A 23,938-nucleotide genomic window follows, 5' to 3' on the forward strand; every position below is an offset into this window, starting at 1 on the left:
CTGGCCAGAAGTATGGCGGAAGGGAGCCATCAGAAACTAATGTGACATTCTTCAAGCTCTTTCACTTAATATTGATATTAGTAATCTAATAGGAATGTTCCAGAATTGCCAGGTGTCCTTTTGGTTGGCCAATTTGGGGGAAGGAGATATGATTAACAGTTAGTAACTGGATACACATATGCACTGCGGTCTGAAGTGCTCATTGCTAAAAATATCCTTTTAGGTCATCCATGTCCACCTGGCCTGGAGCTAAAATGGTAGACGCTCCTCATTTCAAATAATTTGTTTCTGATTTCTGTTACCAGAAGCCAAAAGATAATCTTGCAAATGTGCACGTCCCTCTGAAAGACTGGCTTGGAGAGAAGACACCAGCCCTGGGAGTGCATAGCACAATTCTTCTGGAGATCTTCTCAGACTTAGGACAGTCAGGGGTTCAGGATCCAGGTTCGGGAGATATAAGGCATAGGTTATGTCAGGAAATATAGAGATTGTATGAATGCTAATGTATTTGTGCTTGTGCAGTACTTTGTAAATATAAACTGTGGTGTAAGGGAAAAGACTGACTTGTTCTTCACTGCATTTAAACAGCACAGTGGGAAATCATCCAGGGTAGGACTGCATGTGAGGAAGACACATCTTCTGGGTCAAGCAAAGTCTTCAGAAATGCAAGATGGGGTTCTAGTTCTTGGTCTGGCTTTGCAAAGAGTAAAAATGTTACTAAATCTGCTCCGTGGCTCAACTTCCCATCATAATACAGGGATCATAATACTCTCCCCACGGGACTTTTACAGAACTAAATTCATCAATAGATATGAAACATGAGGTCCTTGTGTGGAAGGAGCTGTAGGAATGCACGAACTGGGCATCACGGTGAATCACGGGAAGAAATCACACCACTGATGTGATGGAAGATGTTGTCTGGAGAGCAAGGAGCTCTGTTAACGGTCGAGGTGAGACCCTTAACACACTCAGTGAGTTATACGAATGGTAAAATGTTAAAGAAATGTTAAGGTTTAGTTTGAGGCTGGCACCTACGAAGCTGTGCAGAGGTAGCGTACCAGTAAATGCAGTTGAACAGAATGTGTTCCTTCTTGCACACAGCAAGTGAACGTCACCTCTTTATTTCCTACCCAGAGAGCTGGCACGTGGGGCAGCGGTGCAGTGAATCTCCCACAGACCTGAGTGTCGCAGCCACGGCACTCACGGTTAATCCCCTCTCAGATGATGCCAAGAGAAGTGGGAGTTGTAAGCTTCATCTTATCCCTCTTCTTTGCACGTTCCCATCAGCGAGTCTGGGTACACCTTTGGGTAAAGACAGACTGATGGTGCATCTTTCCTAGGTGCTGGGAGAAGGGGAGAGGGTGTGAGGTTTCTCCCTGGGGAGAAGTTGCTGTGAGTTGTACCTGTCCTGGAGATCTCTGTGGTATGGCTGTTCTGCACACGCTGCCTTTTTGCTGTGTAGAGTTACAGATGTCTTAGGTAATACACACTTTTGCCTTGACTACCAGATATATATCTATATTATTCCTTGGGATCAAGTGTTTTTTCCCATCGCAAGGCTAACCACTGCCAGGTCCCTTTTCTACCTTTTCATGAAAGAGTCCTTCCTGCCTGGAAGAGGTGAATTCATCCTCCACTTCTACCCAGCATGGATCTCAGTATTTTACACCTCAGCCTATGCTAACCTCAAGCCGCACTATGGAGAGGAGCAACATGTTTGTGTTACAGGCAAAAACCCTCGAAGTGGAAGCGCTCACAAACTGGGTGCAATGAGCTCTTTCATCCTCCACCTCCAGCCCCTGCAGTGACGAATGCAGCATAGACTGATGGAGCAAAACCTCCCACTGCTGTCGGGGGCGAGAGGAGGATGCTCAGCACCTTACACTGGCATGCAGCATCTTCCTCTAGCAGTACCAAAGCAACTCCCCGGCCAGCGCACAAGGAATAAAATCTTTCGGTCGATCATCTGTGTGCGTAATGGGGAAACGGGTAAAATTTCTCGCCTGTGTTTATGCAGGAAGTCAGACGATATGATCATAACGGTCCCTTCTGGCTGCAAGATCTATGAATATCCCTCTGTGCTTACTGGGGTGTTTCACGTACACGTAGTGAGCCTGTTTCATCTCTGGTTTAACTCTGCTGACATCAGGGAGTTACACCAAGGATAAATTTGGCCTTGTCACTGTGTTTTGTACTGTAATTCAGTTCCTCCTTTGTTTAACACTTTTGGCAGCTTAATATATTATAAGTGCCGCGTACGTATAAAATGCATTTCTTTGAGCAAAGAAAAATATGCTAATATGCATATTCCTACTTTGTCTCTTTCTTGTTACCAGTTAATCAATCACACAGAATGTTTGTGACACTTATTAAAGGGAATGAGTAGATAAAAGCACATGACTTTCATTTATGAGACCCTGATAAGTTGGAAATACAAAGGCTGTTACCAAAGGGAGTCAGTGTATACTAATGGGTAGAACAAAGAGCCAAGAATGAAAAAGACGTTGAATGTGGATCCCGGCTCTATTAACTCCCTTTGTGATCTTGTGTAACTAAGCTATTCCCCACACTTTATACGTGTGACCAGCTCCAGTCTGGGGGCCAGGCTCCCGTTGAATATCATTAGGCCAATAATTCTTTTAAATAAAATAGAATCGTAGAACCATAGTGCTGTCAGCTTTTAATTGCTATCAGCCAGAAATCCAGATTAAAATCCTGGAGCCTGGATCTGGGAAGATTATGTTTTTAGTCTCTGTTCAGATGCAGCTTCAAAAGAAAAGCAAATCCCAAATGCTGTGAATATTACTTATCTCTCTTTTTCTCTCTTCTTTTCCTTGTGTATTCGGATTGAGTGGCAAATCTGCAAATCTTTATTCCACCTGGTTGCATGGTATAAACTGAGCAATCTGCTCTTCAGTTGAAAACTCCAAGGCTCTAGATAGATAAACCCCTGGAAATACCACGTTGCGGAGCAGAACGGATATTGATCCAACATGCAGTGTTTCTCAGAACACATTACTTTCCTTTTCTGAGGAGAGGGGGTCTTTCCGAGAGCAGGGATGCTGCCCCGGTGGCAGGCGATCCAGCACAGACAATAGCGGCGGGGTGCGGGACGCGCGCTGCCTTTGCGAGGCTGGGAGGAAAACCAGCACTCCAGCCTAGTTGCCATGGGGTTGTCCAGGTGATGGTTATTACAGCGCGGCTCAGCGCAAGGGACCCCAGGAACCTCCGTAGACTTAATTTACATTTTATGCATGCTTCTCCTTATATATCCCAACTCCAAATGTCCCCATCCTGGGGTGGCGAGAGAGGTGGCAGCCGTCTAAGCGTCTCTAGCAATATTGCGCAAGTGGAGCGGGCAGATCGTGGCCAGGGGCTTGGCTTTGAGGCACAGCCCTGTTCCTGGGGACGAGTAAATTCAGCGCCGCAGGACAGCAGCGCTCCTCCGCTGCACCCAGGACAGGCAGCGTCGGTCCTGGGGCTGCCCTCGGTGCTGCTTAGAGGATCACGGTCACAGAGCTGAGGAAAATAAACATTTCACGGGCTTGTTCTTGTGTTGCTTTTTCCTTACCTTATTTCCTGTAGGCTGCTGTATAGCTTTTCACTAGCTTTTGAAAGGCAAATGTTAAAAATGGCCTCAGAAAGCAGTACTTGCCTCTGCAAGTTAATTTAACGGTCGAGTGTATGAGATGGTGACAAGTGGCAACGCACACTTAACCGTACAGCAAACCCCGCTCCAAAAGCTGGCCCTCTAGTAACCGCGGAGGTTGGGTGCCTTCTCGCTAGGGCGTTTAGCTCCATCAGAAGGAATATGGCGGGCAGGTTAACTCTCGGGGAAATGAATCAACCGCTTGGCCTTGCACTTCTCCGAGGAACCTGCAGCTCGCAGAGTGATGCCCTCATACGCATGTCGCTTCTCCCTGGGAAGAGCGTGGGAGAGGAGAGGTGCAGGTCCCCGGGAGAGGAAAGGATTATCGGAGGTGTGCAGATCCCCCCGGAGATAAACAGCTCGTTTTGGCACTGCTCGGAAGCAAGGGCTGAGGTCTGCCATTTTCTCCCCAGGTTTCAACACGCAGCCGGCTCAGATCCAGTGCCCGGTCTGGGCAAGGGCAGAAGAAGCCAACGGACAGAGCGTGGTCAGCCGTCAAGGAGAGCTGAGCTCTGGTCCTGGCTTTGATGCTGCTCTGTTAGCACCTGGCAAGTCATTTTCTCTGTCTCTCATTTCCCCATCTGCAAAGCTGGGATGATGATGCTGCCGTGTTTCATAGCATTCTTTGAGATTTGCAAGTGAAAAGCGATATTATTGTTATTATTAATGAATCTGTAAATCTATTAATTCAATGCTGTGACAGCATAATAGCACACAGTACCTTAAATATGGTTCTTAGGTGGCTGTATGAAAGATATGCTGCTGTTATTTTGACTTCTTTGTATATTTTCTAAATTTCTCCCTTTTGGGAAGAACAATTACGTTATAAAGTTGGGAAACTAAAGAGAAGCATGCAGTGTAAATACTCAGGAATGACTAATTTTGAGAGTTTTTTGCAACAAAGAAGTTCAAAATGCAGTTAAAGGCCTGACTGTTAATGAATGAAAAAAGTAATTTGGATGCTACCAGCAGTGCAGGAGGTACTTTTATTAGGTAAAGCAATGCAAAAGTTTGGCATGGGTTCAGTAATAATAAAAGAGCAACTATAAAGAGTTAATTATCTCTGATCCCTAAAGGAAGTATATCTTTCCTATCATCATTGAGGCCCTTTGTAGTGCAGTGTTGGGAAAAACACAACATTTTGGCTGAGAGCCCAACACCTGGCCTGGGAATCATGTTTTACAGTGGCCAAAGATCATCAGCTTCTACTAGATAGAGTGCTAATAATGTGAAATCGGTGCTGAAGTTACCTCATTAGTAGCACCACTAGTAAACTCCACAGCATTCTTTTATGGAAAAAAAAAGACAAGAGGCTTGGAGTCATGGTGTTTGCCTTGCTTTGATCTTTAAATAAAAGTGTCAGTGTGGTTTCCTAAATAAAAAAAAGGTATGGCTGTTGTTGGCCTAACCCTTCCTTGTCAAGTCCTCCCCACTGCAAAAATGGGAAATAAAACCATACAGACTCTCTCATCTGTGTTAAAAAGGGGAAATTAGGAAGAAAAAAAACCTGTAGAGCTATTTGGAAAATGCTCCCTCTTCTACCATTCACTCCAGCTGAACATTTCTAATTTTTTTTGCCGTAAAACCAGATATTGGTGAAATATTTTAATTCACATGTGGCCCGTCCCAGCAGTGCTGCAAGTGCATCATGATTCCGCGCTCCTCGGCAGCCTGGACGGTGGCAGCCTTGGTGCTTTCTCATTGCCAGGGATTTGAACAGAAAACTTTGTGTGTGCCTATGTGCGCGCATGCATGTATGCGTGGATAAAGCAAAGGAGTTTTAAGAGAGCAAATCGTACAAAAAAATAAATTCCCCTGACAGCTATGGAGCAGGCACACAAATGCATGTGGAATCTGTAACAGGTTTAAGCATTACTAAAAATAGACATCTATGGACACTTTTTGCATGTTCCAACAAGTTGTTACAGGTTGGGGATTTCGCTGGCTTTCCCCAGGCCAGCAAGGATTGGGTGAGAATAAAAAGAGGCACATAAAGGAAAGCTGCAAGGTCCTTTACAAATAAATATCCTTTTTTTTTTTCTGTTTTCCGGCTGAATAGTCTCATCTTGTTCATATTACCTGGCTAGCGATTAACCTGTAGTCTTCTCTTAAACCTCCCCTGCGTTATGCCACCGCTGCGTGGCTCTATGAGGGCAGAACAGCCAAGGAAGATTTTAGCAAGGCTGATGGTTTTAGCGAGGTTCCTGCCTTTCTGGTGGGGATGGGCCCTGCCGCCGAGGAGGGGGCTGCAGCACCCTCGCTGTGCTGGTCCTGCCCGAGCGCGGGGACGAGGAGCCAGGGCAGCTCCGTGGGGTCCGTCGGGAGAAATGAAAAGCACCATCCGCCGCAGGTCCCGGGAGGGAAAGGAGAAGGGAGGCCCCCGGCAGCAAATCCAGCCTGACGGTTAGGGCAGTGTGGTCCTGAACCAGGACTCATCAGCTTGATGGGGGGAAAATAAAAGCCAAAAAAGCAGGTAGTTTCTTTAAAAGCAAGTCACAAATGTGGAAAACAATTTCCGTAGTCTTTTGCTTTGCTAGAAAATAATTTTTCTTTATAAGCAAATGAACAAAACCAAAAATTTAAATTGCTGGGAACATTTTACAAACCTAGAACAAATCTTTCCCAAAACAGCATGAAATATTTCTGCTTTGTAAGGATTTCGCTTCATCTGCCCCTGTTCAGAAATTCAAGTTGGAAGGCAAGGCCGCCCTTTTATGTATGCCAGCCAACAAGTCCCTTCCATCCTTTAATAACTGTGTCACAACACCTTTTTCAGATGCTTGATGGTATAACGCAGAGGTTAATTGGTTATGGAAATGGCTGCTAATGTTAGAAGTATGAGGGTAATTTGTTCCCCCGAGCGGGAAGAAGACGCAGCGGCGGCACGTGAGCTGTTGCATCCCCCACGAAGGCCGGCATCCCTGCTGTCCGCACCGCCGTGGCCATGGGATGCTCTCCCGGCACGTGCTGGTGACCTTCCCCTCCACCCTGGGCTCCCCAGCCTTCGCCCCAGCTCTGCGTGGGCTGCTGCACCGGAGGGGGAGAGCTCACGGCCATGCTTCTTGGTACCTTCCGAATCTCCCGAGAGGAGCAAGTGAAGCCCCATCCCCGAGGAAATCTGGGTGGCTTCATCCCTCCTGCCCAAAGTCAGTCAAACACCCGTGCTCTGGCAATGATGGTGCTGCTTGCATTGCATGTGCCATGGACAGACCCTTAAGATCTGCTCTGGACTGCTTCCAAAGCCAACTTTCCCATAGGAAAAGTCCTCCTAATGGGCACGAGCAGCAGCCCGGTACGAGCTTTTAGGCCATGGGAGGGTTTAGATGCATTTCTACTTCTTTGGTATTTGTATTTCCTAAGGGATGTCCTCCCTGTGCTGGTATTTTCAGGTGACAGTGTGGGTACCAGGCGGGCAGCTCCCAGCCTGGCTCTGCAGTGACAGTGTGCCCTGTTTTGGTGAGATCTGCTTAAAGCCAGACCTTGGTTTGGCTCCTTGGCCCTGGCCCGAGCTTGGGGAAGTGACCCTTGGCTCCCCACAAGGGAGGAGGCCTGGTCCCTGGTCCAGGCGGCGCCTCTCCAGCACGGGGGTGGAGGCTTGCTGGCCACTGCTGGCAGGCACGGCGTGACACATGGCGCGCGGGGCAGCAGGAGGGCTCGGAGGGGTGCTTGGGGCGGTCTGGACGCATCCTGGCAGGCACTGGCACCTGCACGGACAAGGTGTTGCTGCCCCCGGGGTTCATTAGGGCTGCTCTTTGGGTCAATATCATGCTGTAACACCAACTTCTTAGTTAGGGAAGGACCATATACATTGCCAAGTCCTCTATCCTATATTCACCCGTGGTTTAAATCAGCATCCAAAGTGCAGCAAGTACCAATATACCAACATCACAATACTGCATTTTGCAAGTTTCCCTTGCTCGGTAATAAGGGACATTTTACTTTGGCAAAGGAAGAGTTAACAATCCCCGTAGACATACTTATGTTTATAACATACTCATCAAAAGCTTTTAACCCAGAATAACATTTACACGAAGGCTGCAAAGCTCCATCATGCTGCTAATGCTTACAAGATTTCCCTAAATACTTTTCCAGCAGCTCTTCTTATGAAGAGAGTCCAGAGGGAATAAGTGAGCCGGAGCCGGGCGCACTACCCCTGCACCCACCCTTCCCAGCGACACCACGGCGGGTCCAGCCTTGTCGGATCCGCTCACCCGCGCACCTCAACGGGGTGGGGAGCGGCGGGGGTCCCACGCTCCAGCGTGGGCTGATGCGGGGCGGGGAGCGGCGGGGGTCCCACGCTCCAGCACGGGCTGATGCGGGGCGGCTGGAGAGGTAGTCGCGGCTGCGGTGCAGCCGGGCTGATGCATGAGGACAGTGACAGATCAGCTCGTCGGATCTCGCACGTCTCGACGAGGAGATGGGGAGGCAGATGCTCGAGATTTCACCACCAAGACAAAGAGCTTGGGCAAGTGCCTTCTTGCAGGGAAGAAGGACAGGATTTGCAGGGCTGAGCTGCATGCGTTTTGCTTTCCTTTACATCTCCAGTGAAAAAATTGAAGGCTTCTGCCATTTCATTCATCCTTTTCAAAATGAGTGAATAAGGCTCCTCTTTCCTCCGGCTTCCTCATTCCCCGGTCCAGTAAATAATGTGCCACTTAAATAGCTGCGTTTCCCTTGATGACAATTTATTGCAACAAAAGCGCCGTTAATTTGGCTGCATGGCTTCCAGGTGGGGCTGTGCTGGAGCAGCGTGTGCGCCCGCTGTCCTGCCAAAAGCCCTCAGTCCCCAGCCCCGAGGAGATGAGCTGGCACCCGGCGAGGCACCGCGTCCCTCCGGAGGGGAAGCGTCCAGCTGAAAGCCTCAGCTACGGAGGCTGGGTATTTCAATTTCTAACCTCCTTGTGCTTTAGAGTATTCTAGACATTAAATTGCAAGGCCGGACCTCTGAATCCAAAATGCAGTGAGTGCGAATCGATGTAGTAAAGCCAACGAGATTTACATTAACTGAGGATCAGGCCCCCAGCGTGTACTCCGTACCGTGGTAAATTCTTACCTGGAGGCACCAGCATATTTAGTCCTGACATCATGGGAACATTACCTACCTGTAGCGGCTTAATTTACACACTCCCCAACACCTTTAAGATGCTTTATAACCTTGAAAATCCCCTGACAACAAATATCCTCCGCTAGCATATGCCAGCAAGGAAACGGTGCAGTATAGCCATACCAATTAAGACTGAACATTTCATGCGTCCGTGGTATTTTTTTATTGAGGTACTCTCTATCTTTTTAACTACGTTTGTTTTTATTGAAGCAAAAACCTGCCCTTTCAGATGAGCAGGCTAGTCTATCAGAGCTGACATTTAGTGGAAAACAAAGTGCAGGCATGAGAAGGTTACGAGAGCTGGCACATGCTTTAGCCCAGATTAGCCCATAACAGAACTGGACTCATCTAGTTTTGCTTTCAAAAAAATCCTTCTGTCAGTAAATTTTGTCCTGCTTGTGAGCAGAGTAGGAGGCCAGAGCAGCAATGGTACTCGACAGCTGTAGAAAATAAGGGTTTGGGATTTATTCCGTCATATCCACTCCAGAATTGATAAAACAGGTCGGGGCTGGCTACAGTTGTAAGCTCGGTGGCTAAATCTATGGTGGCTTTACGTTTTTGCACCATGGGGAACACGGTTGGTGTGCAACCCGCGGCCAGGAGCTGAGCACGGTCCCCTCTCCAGGAGCGAGTGTCGCCCCCGGTGACATCCCCGCTGTCCTCCACCCCATCGCCCCGTATCCGAGCTGCTCCACTGCCGCCCAGCCCAGGGCAGCGCGTTCGCTCTGAACAACCTCTGCTCCCAGCAGGATTGGGGCCGTGGGAGCTGAGGACCTCCCAGGCTGTCCGACAGGCCAGGCAGGATGGGGTGGTGCCAGTTACTGATTACAGCGAATTTGGCCATGAAACCGCCATCCTCTCCTCGCTCGCTCCGTGCAGCTGCCGTTGGGATTGGCAGGAACTTTCAGCTTTCTTAAGCGTGTGTTTCTAATGGCCTTTTTGGACCATGGGAGGTAAGCAGGTTTTATTATCCACGTCCAAATAACACTAAATTAATTATGCAACCTGAACTTGTGCAGTAGATATCCAATTGCAATCATGGCATTTACTAACCACCGAGGAAGACTTTTCCTGGCATGTGTTATTTGCATTGTACGGTCCGATGCTGGCCCCCAGCTGAAGGGCAAGGCTCCTTTCTGGTCAGCCTTCCCCAAAGACAAAGAAGCCATCCCAAACCCAGGCAAGCCACAACGTAGCTTTGTGTGGACATAAAGCAGTCAGGACTCAAACTGAATCGATGGCAGGAGCGTAGGTCTTGAAACCAGGGAGCAAGTGGGCTTTGCATAGCAGGGGCACTGGGGAGGGACTGGAAAAGAAGTGTTGTCTTCCCCGGTATTGGTAGGAAGTTTTTCTGCAAGTGAAGGAGTTTTTTGGCGCTATCAACACTAAGTTGCATAGTATTTTTGTGTCTGAAAGGGTTTGGAAGCAATATTCAGCTGATCTCAATGCCACGTGGAGTGAGCTATTGTGGGCTTTCAGCATTCACGCCTTCCGCTCAATGAAACGGGAAGGGCCCGGCGCTGCCGGTGTGAATCTGGGTTTAGGTTTGCGCCAGAAGAACCTGGTCTGCGTAGGCAGGGAGCACAGGAACTCATCAAATCCACAGCGTAAAGATTTTTAGGAAAATATTTGCTTCTCTAAAACTTAAAAGTCTTGAGTGTATTTGCTTTTCATACAATTGTCATTATTTGCCGGTAAATATTAATAGCGGAGATATTTAAGCTAAATGTTCGGAAGAAAAGCTTTCCCTCTGCAGTTCAGTGCCTTTATCTCCGTATTCATAGACCCAACTCAAAATTCTTTACTCTTAACATCATCATCTGTTGTCATAGAAACTATTGCAATACATAAGTACTCTAAATGACTGCAACTTCGTTGAATGGCAAAGGATCAAGATGGACTGTGATGGGGGAACACTTTAAACAGGTATATCTATCGACAACAATTGATGGCGAGAAGAAGTATTCAGTCTCTCAACACCGCAACACGTACAACATTCATTTTTATGCTAACAAAATCACAGAACGGTATTTATTGAACCTTTTGTTTGTTTGGCGAGTTCTTTCCTCTGAGACATATAAACCAGGATGCTCTTTGTTTTCTTTAAACAAATCTGTGTAGTCCAGTTCTGAACTAGTTTTACTGGGATTTCTTGGTGAAATTTCCCACTGAGAGTTGGGGTTTACATTCCTTATTTCTTAAGTTTATGTTTATTTGTACCTTGCTAACAAAGAAATAATACCTCTGCTTGGTTTCCTGTGTTTGAGAAAACTAGCACTGAGCTTTGCCTCGTTAGCATTTACACACCCATATTCTCTTCAAATGACTAGTGCAAATACATTCACCAAAACCAGTTAGTTTTTAATTCTACGGCAACTTGCACACCTCCAGTAAGTCTGCAGTCCTTTCAGTCCCATACATCTCTCTGAAGCATGTACCGTTCCCAAGAAGCAGAACAGAAGGTCAGTTACAAGTTACCGGGTTTTTTTTTTCCCCTTGCTATAGCTGCAAAATGCCAGAAGAGATTCAATTTGAAGCCTGAAGAAACTGTTATTCCTGCATCATCTCAGTGGAATGCAAAGCTCAGACAGGTCCTTAGGATGTGTAAATGTCACAGAGATTCAGTTTTGCAGAGAAGTCATTGACACTCCAGTGACAGCACAGCAGTATTTTGCTTCTGGTTCAGTACAAATTACAGACAACTTGACATTAGAGACCTTCGAATGCAAAAGCAGACTGAAATCCTACATGATCAACTGACTTTCCCTATTTACAAAAACACAGCTTTCATTTAGACGTCTCTTTGGGGACAAATTGATGGAATGGAAACAGAGTGGGAAGAAAAGCCGGGGAAGTTTCCTATCCGTATGGTACTGCCTGCTCCGTGCTGAAACCTCTGAAGTATGGCTGGGACTCTCCCTTGCAAGATACTACGTCTCAATGTTATCGGTACATCCTTGAGCTCTAACGTAAACCCTTTGCTCTCTGAATGCCCCGCTGCATAGAGCACAGAGAGCCAAACCGTTTCAATAAGAAAAGACTTGGTCGTTTACTTCAGATAATTGCCTGTGTTCATATATGTTGTCTGGTGACTTTGCAATTATCCTCTTATCTTTCTTTTTACGTGTAATAACAGCCCGGTGACCATTCTGTTAAGATGGTTGAATGCAGCATGATTCTGTACTTTAAAAAAGTCATTTGCTGAAAAGAAGGCAAGAGAGATCACAGCTCGGCTAGGAACTACTGTGGGCTGTGGGTCAAACTAATGCTTTGGGCTCTATAGACAAATTAAAGAGCACCAGTACAGGGTGCTGTGTGTGTACAGCGCGAGGATATTGTTGAGACTCGGGTGAATGGCAGAAGGACTGGAGCAATGGCTTTTGCTGCCTGTGAAGGGAAGATATCACAACATTCTCCCAGCTGAATCTCGTGGAGATCAAGAGACTGTGCAAACGTTGCTTTAAACGGCACAGGAGAAGAAGGGTTAATAAGAAAAAAATTGTGCCAGCATAAGTAAAGTGCGCTCATGCCCCAAAGAGTGACTCCGTGACCTCAATTCCTACTGGCGAATGAAGCCCAAATCAAAAATACAGGAAGCCTTTTCATGGCTACACCGCCCATTTGTAACCCGCTCCCAGCCGCGGTGCGGGCTGCCTACAAAAGCAGCGATCCCATCCCTTCCTCGGCATAAAAACGAGCGGTTCCCTGCGAGCGTGGGCTGCATCTGTGGGGTTGTGGGGGCAGGGGCTGCGCCATCGGAGGAAGGGACCTTGTGAGCCCCCCTCTGCCATTAGAGAGGGCAGAGCTCCTCCTTGGCAGCTCCCCGCTCCTCGGCAGGAACGTGGGGCCGGCTCACCCCTGGGGACGGGAGCACCCGCCGCCATGTCCAGCCTTTCGGCCATGGGAGGACTTTTGCATTTCGATTCCTGTGTTAGCAGGACCGCCTGACCGGGATCGGAGGAGCAACAGCTCAGGTGGCACCAAACTCCTAACTAGTGATGCTACTTGGTGGAGAAAAGTCGTCGCAACTCGCGGCGCCAGCCTAGCGAAGCTTGGGCCAATCGGAAGGCAGGGTTTATATTGCCTAATTAATTCAACTGTCATGAAATTAAACTATCATGTACTTTGATATCTGTCTGTTTTCTCAGGTGCAGTTATATTTGAAGAGACCCCACGCCTGTTTAGCTGTGATCCCTTTTGGAAATAATTGGCGCGGTTTTGATTGATAATGTGTATTCCTCTTTAAAAGAAAACACACTATTTTTCATAATCAGAGGCTGAATGCATAATGAGTGCTCTGGTGCTGCCTTTAGCATCAGGTCTGTCAAACTGCACAGTTATTTCCATATTGATGCAAACTAAGATATTACACTCCCTCATTACATTGACATGGCACATCTTTCAACAGTCAGCTTCCAATCATACGTTCCTTGCAAACAAAATTACCTTCATTTTCTCTTTTGCTACAGAAGGAACTAGCAGTGGAAATGTGCCCTAACAAGCTAATCAACTAATTTTTAGAATATGTTTGAACCATTTAATATTCTAAAAGAAAACAAGAAAAAGTTGCTAATGGGTATGCTGGCATAAACAGAAATAAATAGACAACTGGTTGACTGAACATTAGCATACTTAAGTTTTATCGAAGTCACAGTGGAATTCATTTTGCAAGTCAAAAAAGCAAGATCTATTTGTATCCATAAGCCGAACAACCTCATTTACCCTGTACATTCTTGAGCAGAAAACCTTGGTTATGAAGGTAAAAGAAAAAGAGGAAACTATCCTTTTATGAGCCAAATAGGCGATAAATTGATTTTAGTGGGACCAGTGTGTAGGGCTACTGATAATAGTTTGTGTGATGCTAATGGCCCTGCTGCTAGGAGAGAGGAGTCAGGCTCTTGGTTATGGGCTGCCATTCAGTGGGTTGGCAGGGAGCGAGGGTGTTTCCAAAGCAACATCCAGGGATGGGGAGAAGGGAGAGGCGGCTTTGCATCGCTAAATCCTAACTCCTGTCCCGAACAGGCAACCAGCAGCAGGGAGAAGGGCTGGTGTTTGACCCAGTTCAATGGAAGGGGAAGGGTCGCCGTAGGCAGACTGAAAGGGACCACGGGTGAAGAATACTGACCGGAGGAAATATTGCTAAGGTAGCAAACACTGCAGGGAAATCAGCGGCAGGAGGGCTGAGGCTGCAAGGTGCCTCACCAGCCCGTGGCCAGGTCCTCGACCACCCCCCTAGAGCTTCGCAGGGACCCTCCAGCTCTTTCGGGAAACACATCATTTGTTTTGCTGCAGGAGGATTACAAACCCTGTGGAAAGATCATCATTCTGCCTCACATTGTATGGTTTGTTTTCAAAAAGGAGCTTGGTTTCATTTCCTATCAACATATAGCTCTGCATTTGTTGCATATGTTAATTTGCTTTGGAAAATTCATGGAAAAACAAATTATTGTGCTGATACAGTGTTCAGGCAAACCATCAATGTCTCCTCCGGGTCTGAGTGTGGAACAAGTGACAGTCCTTCCCCGTGCCGGTGTATGATTGCAAAGCCCTGACCTGATAAGGGCCGTCGTGGTCACCGAGACGGGTTGTGCCTGAAGCCAGCCCTGGGCAGCACCTCCTCCCGAGGCAAGGCAGGAGACAGCAGAGCCGTCCTCACGTGAAGCAGAGGCTTGCCTGGTGCAGCCGTGTGTCCTCCGTGTGGATAACAGCTTCAGACAGAGCACTGATACACCACACGACAGCTTGCCTCTTCCGATAACTACACACTGCGCAGGACGTGAAGAACGCAACTTTCAGCCCAGGCTGGACCAGGAATTTGCTTCTGCACCGTTGATTATCCCCAGATGTCATTAAGGTCATGTGGACCTTGAAGCTTGCGAGTTGATCCTGAATATTTCGATGTCCAAATCGTAGTCGTTGCATGCACAGGCCACCACAAGGAATATATGGGGTGACTTACACATCTGAAACCATAATCTGGTAGCAGACCCTCGTCTTTCCAGCTGTATGTCTAAAATGTGGGCACTATATTTTGCATTTCTTTTCCTATAGGACATTTGAGAATCCAGCCCTGAAGGCCATTAGGTCAGAGTTGCTGTAAAACCTAATATTATTATCAGCTGCATTTCCTTACATATCCAGGGAAAAATACCTTCCAAAGTTGACAGTTGCATGGGAATGCACCAGACTGTTCCCTGACGTGGGATTAAACAACATACTGTGTAGCAAGAGGAACATCTGTTTGTTCTTGAGCTGAGCAGCGACTGTCTTGGATGAGGGTCCGGAAGAGGAGACGGGCGGCTCAAGATGAAAGCTTGCACTTCAGCTGTTGGGGGGAGGAATACATCCATGCTCCTGTAGAATATTTCCGCTTGATCGTAAAAATCAAGGCAGTGGCTATTCCAGCAAATACCCCAGCACCACTGCGGCACGACAGCCAGCAAATGAAACTGGAAACATTTCCACCATAAAACTATATCCTACTAGTCGAAAAGGCGGGCTAGAGAACAGATGTTCCAAGATCTGTGAGTGTATCATATCCACTGCGGGTGTCTCCCTGGAGAAGAGGAGGCTGAGGGGAGACCTTATTGCTCTCTACAACTACCTGCAAGGAGGTTGTAGCGAGGTGGGGGTCGGTCTCTTCTCCCCAGGAACAAGCGATAGGACGAGAGGGAACGGCCCCAAGCTGCGCCAGGGGAGGTTTAGGTTGGATATTAGGAAAAACTTCTTCCCCCAAAGGGCTGTCAGGCCCTGGCCCAGGCTGCCCAGGGCAGGGGTTGGGTCCCCATCCCTGGGGGGATTTAAAAGCCGGGGAGATGGGGTGCTTAGGTGCATGGTTTAGTGGTGGGCTTGGCAGTGCTGGGTTAACGGTTGGACTCGATGATCTTAAGGGTCTTTTCCAACCTTAACGATTCTATGATTCTATGATTCTATGATTCTTTTAGTCTAGAAAACAAAAAGGGGTTTCTGACAATGAAAGCAGCTATTGGAAAAAGAAGGGTGGGAGAAACTCATCTGTTGCTGCGGCCCTGGCAGCCTCTGTCCCACCAAATGGAGCACGTGGGTGTGGAAGGGAATGGCACGTAAAATCCAAGGCTGTGAGCAGCCAGCCGAGGGAGCGGACTCGGTGCATAATGTGGCATCAAGGTTTTCAAGCAGTCAGGCTGATGTGGGGCACGGAGCCGGCGGGGCAGCTTTCCTCCCGTGTGTCCTTCTTAAGAGGTTTTGAACACACTCCTCATTTTGCAGATTTAGATACAAATTTGTACAAAGAAGTGTGATAACTCTCCCTGAAACCTGATTTGATTTTCTCCCTTCACTATCTTATCTGGCATGGCGGAGATTTAAGTCACACCAGATTATGAGGTGTTATCCTCTCTAGTCAGCCCGAATCTCTCCGGACAGTCAGGCTTCCAGAGCTAAGCTTCAGGTTGCCTCTGACTGCAAGTTTAAATTTTGAAGGTACTTTTCACCCGATCACTGATTCAAAAGATACAACTGCGGCGTCCTACACCTGGTAATTTCTTTACATAAATAACAATTCTGCAAAAGATCCCTTTAATGACATCAATTAGATGTAACTAAGTGCACTTTAAAGACTGATTTCTTTTTTTAGGGGGTTGTTTTGAAACGTCTTTGAATTCATTAAGAGTAATTTTCCCTTTATAAACTAAAAAGCAAGTTTCCCATAGAAGCTAACCCCCCTGACAGGTACATTGTTCCACTTTCAGGTCTAGTTATTTACTTGCCAAATGCATCAGCGACAGAGCCCGAGAGCAGCCGCACAGATATAAAAATACACGACTTAACCTTCCTCTCTTTCCCAGCCAGCGCTCGTGCCTGTGGGTCGTAGATGGAAAAGGGGACGTGCCATCGGAGGCGTGCTGGGGGCTGGCCTCCCTCCCCCGGGGCTCCCCTGGTGCTGCAGGCTGCCTTTAGCCCAAGCTGCCTACACAGTGTAAGGAAAGAAAAAAGTAAGAGTTGAAATTACATCATTTAAAGGTTAAATTAAGAAAGGTGAGAAGATTAAAGTTTTTGTGCTTGCTGTCCATAATGAGCCATACCATTCACTGAACAGGCTCCGATACCAGACCCGTTGTAGGCACCAGTACATCCTTCCACCCAGGTCATGTTCCCAAGAGCATCCAGACCACCTGAAAACACAGCAACTTGAGTTTTAACTCGTGATAGTTTTCCGCGCTCTGCCTGCAAACCTGCCGGAGCTGTGGCCGGAGCCACAAGACTTCTTCCTTCCTTCCCGCTTCTCCTGACAGCAGTAGGAGGTCCTGTCCAGACAAAGGGCTTTTTCCCTTGGCGGAGCGAAGGAAACCTTTCTCTTGAATTAGGTATGCAAAGCTTCGTTCTTAGCCAAAGATCTAAACCTCGACCGTTCGTGCTACATTGTGAGAGGTTGTTTTGTATTGTCCCCATTCACGGTCCCTGTGTGCAGGGAATGGGGACGGTCATCTGTGCCAACTCACACAGACGTTGCAAGAATAACTGCATTAAAGACATGAGGCACTCGGAGCTTATGGACATATGGATATCCGCAGCAGAAAGAGACGACCCAAATCATATCATTCCCTCTGCCACGCGAGCCACTGTTTCTACTTAAAATTTCACTGACAATATAGAAAAATGCCATTCAGGCAGAGCAATATGCCTATGCATAGTGGATTGCTGGAGAGTATAAAATAACAGCCAGCCAGCAGCTGATAATCTGCTTGTAAACTCCTGTTTGAAAATAAAGACAAGCCCATTTTACAGTAACCAGATGTTTAACAGAATATTAGTATTTACAAGTGCCTTAGGCTATTGTTTTATAAAGGTCTGAAGAGGGCTTACAGAAATGTAAAATCACAAGCAAGCATGCAGTTCAAAGGCTTCTCGAAGCGGTGAAATGTCGTGTACTGCGGGATAGATGGCCTTTTGTTTGTGCCTGGTATGTTGGGTGGGACCGACTGCCGAGCGTCCCTCCGTCACTTACCTAACCAAGTTCTTCTCTGCTTGGCTTTTTCCCTGTTCTTTATTATCCGTAATTGGATAAGTTCTCTCCAATTTTCTCCTTGGAACGCTGAAGATAAGGTTTCTGTTTAATCATCCCACTTTAAGTACTTGCAATCAGACAGGATATTGCTGCTTTTAAAATAAGACAATGACATTTAATGACTTTCATTTCTTCCTATACAAAAGATTAATTTATATGCTGGAGTCATCTTTTTCATTGGAAAATTCTCTCCACTCTTTTTGAAATGATTCAACCTGATTAACAACTTAATTCTCCTTTTATATTTCTGATTTTGTGGCTTTCACTGCAAGCATTTGCTTGTCATCTTTTTACCAAGTCTAATTCAGCTTTTGTTTCTGAATTAGTCTGAAGTTAAGAAGCCAGACAAGTTGTACGGTGTGTGAGTGCAAACATGCTGCCACTGCTAGTCCGCGGTGTCAGGGAGGCGGCGGGAAGGATGGCTCTGTGCTGGGACAGCACCGCCGCGCTGGCGGCATGTCATTCCAGGCTGTGGGAAAACAGAGGGATTCCCTGAACAGCCCTTAGTGGCTCTAAGAAATTCAGGTGAAGGATTGTGGGGTCTGTGTGTGTCCCTGGGAAAACACTGGGCAGAAGCAGTGCTGGGGAAGCAGAAAATGCATCCCTGATGTTTTCCAGGCAATGGGGAAAAGCTCCGGTGGCGGGAGGCTCCGCAGGGCGGGCGGGCAGGTAGGGAAGGCGGAGGGGGAATGAGCCAAGAGCGGCGAGGGAAAAAATTCATCGTCTAGAATACACCTTGCCTGGCTGTTTCAAAATGCGAAAACGCAGATTATTTAACCCGCCGGTTTTACACTGTCTACTTGTAGTGTTTAATATTCTTCGGGAGTGCTGTTGGAAAGGAAAGTTTCATCAAGATGCCATCTTATGAGCACATTGTTGGGATGCTCCTCTGGTACAGACATGAAATGTCTATTCAAAGCGTTGTACTTTCTGCATCGTTACTGATGATTTGACAGTTAATAACATAAATTGAAATGTAATCTTTACCTTCCAACAGGTGATTTTTGCCTTTAACAAGGTAAATACCATTGTTAGGAATTTATTTTGCTTTACTGCTAATATGCTTTAAAGGTATTGTCATTTTCTTTACTCTGTTGGCAGTCATTTTCTTTTCGCACCTTTTTGCTTTACTTTTAACTTCTAACTTTAACTTTGCTTTACTTAGCCTCTATAACTTGCTGATTTATATTATTTGTTGCACTTGACTGTTGTGGTGTTTATGTATGTTCTTTTAGCTTCAGAAAAGTCTTCATTTTTTCTTTCAAATCAAGCTGTTTCTGTTTCTTTAAGTCAGCGCGTCCTTTTCCTGCAGTGTGGGATTAGGGTTTTTTCAGCATATAGGAAAAGGTACTTGAGCAATCCTCATTATACATTATTTTTTTCTGACAAAAGTCTTATGCCCAACAGATTTAGCCCATAATTGTTTTCTGGACTGTGAAACCAGTCCTTCTAATGGGCCTAATCTATAAAAACAATGTTGAAGTGGGTTAGCGTAAGCCACTTTGCCGTGTGAGATCTTTTCAAAATCTCTAATGGCTTTTTCTACACTTTTCTGTCTTTGTATGAGACATAGGGGTGAGCCCAGATGCTTTTATTTTTCCCAGTACAGTCTCTATACGTACATAGGTTACCCTTCTTCTATGTGTATAACAAACGCAAGGAGGTTTGCATGCAGTTCGAGCTATAACACAGCATTTCCATACTCGCTTTAGTGCCACACTCAATTTTTCTTTATGTCAAGGTTTTCCTCCCTACCGCTGCCATTGCTACCGAGCGGCACTTCGTTTTCAGTTAAGTGGCATCTTCGTTTTTGAAGATGGCGCTTTGTTTCCAGTTCACGTGTTATAAATAAAATCTTCAGAGGCCTCCTGATGCACGCAGCCCCAGGGCAGCTGGAATCTTCTCCTTTTTTGCTGCTCCCGCCCTGACCCAAATGTGGTCCCGGGTAGCGCTGGGCCCAGAGCCTTGCTGGGCTGGCCCAGGGAAGCCCCGCGCCTGGTGTGCAGCCCGTAGCTGCCCCGGCTCGCTCTCGCATGGGAATTTCTTCTGCCCCAGCCCCGAGGGCCCGGGAAAGGTGGACGTGCACGTGCAGAGTGCCATTTGGGGCTGTTAAGCAGATGCTAATGATACTTCCCATCCAAGGACTGTGAAGTATTGTAATGATGCTTTAACACAGCTCAGCAATCAAACACGAGAGTGTAATGAAAACAGGAATACGTGTTTACCAGAATATAAAAGCAGATAGAGAACAGAATGAAAATGATTCTTCACTTAAGGGCACACACATGTAAATACATGTACGTGTCACTTGACTACTCTGTGACACTTAAACCCAAGCACAAACCCTATCGCTGGGGCACGGCAGCCACGGGTGGAAGTAATACAGCCGGCTAGATTGGATCCACTTTCCAGATTAAGATCCTAATCTTGCAAATAACTCCAGGCTGCCGAGATCCTACAGCCACGTGATGTCCTCCGTGCAGCGTCTTCCACACCCCAGCAGGGATCAGCTCTGCCCCAGCGTCTGCCCTGTGCCCCGTTTCCACCGGGATGACAGCGACCGTGCAGCAGCTCACTGGGAATGCTGGGGTGCCAGGCAGGGCCCGAGCAAAATGCATAAGGCACCAAAGATGACAGATAACGAAAAGCTAAGTAGACTGGGGGAAAAAATAAGTCTCGCTCGGGACATTTCACCCAGAGCATTGCCTCCCCTGTTGAATTGGTTTTGCTGGCTAGAGAGGCAGCTTTGATGCTGTTAGTACTCCGAGCATAGTTTTGGCATGGTAATTTCCTTTAAGAAAAAAATACCGTGAAGTGAATAAGAGTTGACATGACAGATTGTATCTGCTGTGCCTGTTGGCCCCAAAGGCAGTCATTTGTGTTTTAAAATTCAGTAATTATGTATGTACACAAATGTTTCTAATGGGCTCCAAACAGTTAGCAACATGGGCCACCGTCCCCGAGCGCTGCGTAGCAAACGCGGGAAAGATTAAAATTAAGTAAACAGGCGAGGAAGGTGAGGTTCACCTGGGTGGAGGGAAACCTCTGGAAGAGAAACCTCAAAATCGGGAAGAGCCGCAGCTTCCCCCATCACAAGGAAGGTCACTTGGAGAAGTCTGACCGCAAGGAAAGAGCGAAACCCACCAGGAGCTTTGCGAGGCTGGTCGTCTCTGCTGGAAGAGAGCCCGCGTCCTCCGCCGAATGGTGCTGCCTGGGCAGGCAGGAGCTGTTAGACACACAAATGCACGCCCTTTGTCTGGCTTAATCTGCATCTGGACCGTGCCTGAGGTGTGGGCTGGCCCTAGTATAGATTTTTATTCTATTTTGAGCAGCTGGTTCCTTTCTTAAAACCCAGCAGAGACCCTTGACCGGGCAGGATGGGCTGTCGGGGTAGCACCTGGTTAATGAACCACCGCGGCACCTTTGTTTCTCCGGCTGCCTGGTGCCCTGTTCTCACTTGTACAATTATTACAAAAATCAGACAGAATGTTGCCTTGAGATATGATTTTCATAGTGGGATAGATTTTATTATACCAGCCGTACAATACCCGCCATTATCATTTTGATTATATGCTCCTCTCATTTGCACTATTGGAACATTATCTGTGGTACATTCATTATTACTTTATAAGAAACTGAAACTACATCCTTAAGATGAATTGTAAGGAAGGATTTCTATTTCCTCAGATAGATACTTTGGCTGAGAACATTAAGTGGCAAACATTATTTGTAAAAGTTTATTTTATTTTATTTACGTAAACTCTAAAAGAAAGAAATAACATAGATATTTCTAACAGACAGAAAAGCCTGCGGCTAGTTGCAACAAATGACTGCAATTTAGAATTCATGTACTATTAAGAAGTTCTGATTAAATTGTAAGTTCCTTCGGAGGAAGGAAGTTGAATAAATGAAAGCCTGGCATTGGCCCAGCGGGCTTAGATGGGCTCGCGGGCAGCGAGGGTTCAACGGCGGCTCTGGGCTTCCCTCTGCCCCCTCAACCCATGGTCTCTGAAGATCAGATCCATCATGAGCCTGACGGGAGAGGGCAGAAGGTCAGAAAGATGTTTGTGCTTAATGGCCCTATCGGGTTTAAAACAACGGGTTTAAAGAGATGCTGGATCACCTGGCTGGCTGGTGAGCATCCGTCACTGGAGCGCAGTACATGCCCATGGGTGAGACCACCTTGAACTGTACGTCCACAAACAGAGATGGCCTTTGCCCTGAGGAGTTTGCTCACCACCTTTTCTCCATGTTGCCTTTACCATACAGGAGGCCTCATCCTCCTTCTGTACACACGGGGAGGGAAAACTGCCGGCCACAGAGGCCTTATCCAGCTCTGTCAGTGCAGGTCCATCCCTGCTTCCAAACCAAACTTCTGCCCAAGGTACCGGCGCACAAATCCTGACCTTAATCAAGGTCTAAAACTTCCCATGACTGCAATGCAACCAGATTTTCACAGGTCCTCTGACTGAGCGGTGGCAAGCGTGCCTGACTCGTAAAGCGTTCCATATTTTTGTTGAAGATGTCCCTGCTCACGGCAGGGGGGTTGGACTAGGTGACCTTTAAAGGTCCCTTCCAACCCAAACCATTCCGTGATTCCGTGATTCTGTGACTCGGCAGCGCTGCTCAACTGCCGTGGCCAAGTAGGACTCAACACTCGTGTTTAAAGGGCATCAGTGGTTTCAGCTGCCACAGAGTAGTTAAACCCCAAACTGTGGGTGGAGCTGGACCATCTCAAGGAACCTGCTAATATGTGAAGCCCATTGCCAATTTAAAAAAGATACTATGTGACTTCAGTGGAAGAAATCACACTTTGCTGCGCAGATAAGGGAACATTTTCAGGTTGATTGCAAATCATAAATATTTGATGTACTGTAATTACTGGTTCTTAAGTATCATTTTCTAAATTATTATTATTTCTATTAAATGCATAGAAACTTGGGATGGAAGAGTGAGTTAATGCAGTAGCACTTCATTACTGAAGATCTGGGTTTGTGGAAGGTTATAAGTGAACTTGCCTTTTGCTTCTTCCCACCTACCCGTATCACAGACCCCTGCAAAAACCGGAATCGGTGCTGAGGTGATCCCAAACTTAGCAGGACAGAAGTCATGGGCTATGTGACATGATTTAGACAGTTTCTGCCTGCTTAATGCCCAACGCTGGCTGATATTTCTAGTCTCCGGAGATCCAAACTCATCTAGGCACAAAGAGCTTTTAAAAATAGCATTAGTCATCAACAAAGAGAGATAAAAACAAAAGTAATGCAGGCCCATGAGAATAAGGGCTAGAGTCCTGCTATGATTTTACGCTCCCCCTTACTCCTCCTGGCTGTGTCATCATTGTGTCTTTGGGCACATTATTTAACCTCTCTCCTTCCTCAGAGCCATCAGTTAAATGGATACAATAATTCCTGTTTCATGGGTCTGTGATGAGGTTTAGCTGATGTTTGTAAAGCACGCCGAGATCTCTGATAGGAGGCATCCTATGAAGCACGTTCATCTTCAAGCTGTTCAGAGGAGCAGGAGATGGGCAGTCCAGCAGGCCAGGGACAGAGATGTCGCTGGGGGATGACCCACCTGGGAGTCTCGAGGTCCGGTCCTTCTCTGCTCCAGCAAATCCAGTCTTGACCCTCTGGGAGACCACTTGTAGCCAGACCTCCAAATCCAGGTTATTTTTCCCATGTAGCCCATCCATCCCACACCGAAATTTCCCACTTGGCGATGTTGGGTTTGAGCTGCTGGTGGTGAGCCAAGGGCTGCAGCTGCAGCAGCCCAGGTGGAGATTTCTCCTTCCAAGACATTAAATAGCATCCTACAGCCTCCCCTCCACACCTGGGCATGGCACTGGCCGAGTCCCCGCTGGTGGCAGAGGTGGGTGGCCGCAGTCCCCTCGCTGGCCAGTGGTTCCTGGACCAGCTCTGGATTCCTGGTGGTTGGTTGGTTTCTGTCTGACCTCTAGTGCTACCCCAGTGCACCTATTCTGCGGCTCAATTATTACTTACAAGTTGGTAAACAGAAAGAAAATATTCAAACTAATCTGGAATAAGTCAGATATACTTTTTTTCACCTCTGGGGAGATTTTCAACTGTAACAATGTAGCTTTGAGCTTCTGACAGATGCTAATGAATTGTTGTTTACA

The sequence above is a fragment of the Platalea leucorodia genome (assembly GCF_965183815.1).
Source record: "Platalea leucorodia genome assembly, chromosome: 4".
In the NCBI taxonomy this organism is placed as follows: domain Eukaryota; kingdom Metazoa; phylum Chordata; class Aves; order Pelecaniformes; family Threskiornithidae; genus Platalea; species Platalea leucorodia.